The sequence below is a fragment of the Hippoglossus hippoglossus genome, chromosome 17 (assembly GCF_009819705.1).
Source record: "Hippoglossus hippoglossus isolate fHipHip1 chromosome 17, fHipHip1.pri, whole genome shotgun sequence".
In the NCBI taxonomy this organism is placed as follows: Eukaryota; Metazoa; Chordata; class Actinopteri; order Pleuronectiformes; family Pleuronectidae; genus Hippoglossus; species Hippoglossus hippoglossus.
In genome coordinates, this window is record NC_047167.1 from 24,354,617 (window position 1) to 24,357,273 (window position 2,657).

Genomic DNA, 2,657 nt, shown 5'->3' on the forward strand with positions numbered 1-2,657 from the left:
ACTCCAGCACCGACGACTCCAGCACCGACGCCTCCAGCACAGATGGCTCCAGCACAGACGACTCCAGCACAGACGGCTCCAGCACAGATGGCTCCAGCACAGACGGCTCCAGCACAGACGGCTCCAGCACAGACGGCTCCAGCACAGACGGCTCCAGCACAGACGGCTCCAGCGGCCTGGGCCTGGTCTGAGCGGCAGGTGAAGCTGCTGTGTCTGCTCTACACGCTGCTGATGGTGAAGAGTCTGGTTTACTGCTGTGGACTCGCTCTGATCCACATCCTGAGAAACAGGGAGCGTCCGGCCGCTGCACACGAGACGACGGAGTTTCCTGCAGCAGCTTCAACTTCTCACTGACTCCTGTTGAGTTCACTCTGCTTCTCTTTTCACTTCAAACATTTGTCTGAACTGTAACTTTGCAAAGTATAAAATAAAGGTTTTTTTATGCTGAAGACATTAAACATCAAAATGAAACACATCTCATCTCCTTTACATCTGATGTGATCTGACTCCTCGTCTTTGTGCATCAATAATAATTCACACTGACGCTCTTTCACATTAACCCTGTGTTGCATGAATTATTACTTAACATGTTAAAAACAGGTTTTAATGTGTTTTATGCTGCACAACAAGAAAACAAATGGTTTAAATACAAAGTACAAAAATAACACAACCGTAATATAATGATAAATACATATTGTTTTATACACACATGTATTTACTAACAGTGAAGCATGTTCAGTATTTTATCCTCGTGGACAGAAATTAATAACTGAATGAACTTATTTACTAGTGATTTATACAAAAGTAAGAATTTCTTCTGTTGAAACTATGATTTCCAGTTGATAAAAGTAAAATCCAGATAATGATATAAAGTAAAAAAATATTCTTAAACTAAAAACATGTTTTTTCCTGATAAAAACAGACGTATTGTTTATCACTGTATTTCAGTACGATTGAGATCAACTGTTAACACTTTGCAGTTGAACATTAATATGTTATAAATTCACAGTTTAGTTATTGTAGTTATTCTGCTAATACCCTGATTTGACTCATTGATATTTGTCGGCTGCAGAGGAACTAAAGTTGAACTTCACAAACTTTAAACGGATGAAAAACAAATCAGGAGTCGTGTCCAGATGTGATCCAGGCAGAAATATCCAGATGTTTGAGGACAAAGATTTTCATTTTGAAAATGTGTGTGACTGTAACTGAACCAACAACTAAACCAACGTAAATAAAAATGCGATGACGTCACGTGAACTAAACCACGTTGGTCTCTGCACATGAAGGTTTGTCTGGAAACTGGGACAGAAATTCATCATGGTTCTGCTTTTCTCTTTTTAACAATCAGGTTTTATCATTATCATGAGGACAAAGTTGTTGACTTGTGTGACGCTGTGTGTGTGTGTTGCTGAGCGGGCGTCAGGAGTGTGTTCAGCAGCAGATATCAATCTGTTCTCGTGGTTTTAAAAACAGCAGTCGACAGTTGAGCTGTGTGGTTTCTGTCGAGGGTTTGAACTTCAACAACACGTCGACAGTTACAACCTTCAGACCGTGAGAAACAACTTCCACTCAGAGACAAATCAGCTCTGATCACATATTAATAACAGTTACACAACAGAAAACCTGTTATATTTCTGTCTTTAAAACTGTTTTTATCCTGTTGTTGTTGTTGTGACGTCCCTTTCATTCGTTACATTAACACAGTGGTACATTTATTTGTTATAATGGTTTTATATGAAGCTCAGCTGAAATAAAAACGTTGATTTATTCTTTGAATAAAACAAACTGTGAAACGTCTCATTGCATGTTTTCTACTGTGCACTTGATTTTTCTGTTTTCAATTATTGTTGATTATTAAATAAAGTGGATTAAAACAAAGTTAAAAGGTGGAGACATTTGTTTTTCACTGAGACGATGATTTCATGTGATTCCTCTTTTCGGACGTTGTATTTTACTATCGGGTCTTGGATTTGGTTTCCATGATTCCACAAATGTTAGTTCAAGATTCAAGATTCAAGAGTTTATTGTCATATGCACAACGATAACATTAAGCAGTCGCTTGCAATGAAATGCTTGGGTCACAGGCTCTCTTATAACAATGCTCAATCAAAATTTTAAATTTTAAATAAAATATACATATCTAAAATATATATATACACCTAAAGAAAAAGAAAAACAATAGTGCAAATATGCAATAGTGCAAATATGCTAAGGTGCAGAGTTATGACAGATTGGAGGAGTTTAAAAGTCTTATGTCCTGGGGGATGAAACTGTCTCTGAGCCTGGTGGGGGGGCCCGATGCTGTCGTACCGTCGGCCAGACGGCAGCAGGCAGAACAGTTTGTGGCTGGGGTGATAGGGGTCTTTAATGATCCGGTTGGCCTTCTTCCTACACCGCTGGGTGTAGAGGTCCTCTATGGATGGTAGCTCCGTCCTGGTGATGTGCTGGGCAGACTGCACCACCCTCTGTAAAGCCTTACGGTTCAGGGCGGTGCAGCTGCCGTACCAGGCGGTGATGCAGCCAGTCAGGATGCTCTCTATGGTGCACCTGTAGAAGTTGCAGAGAATCCTGGCATCCATGTTGAGCCTCCGCAACCTGCGGAGGAAGAAGAGCCGCTGTCTGGCCGTCTTCCTGATGGAGTCTGTGTGATGGGT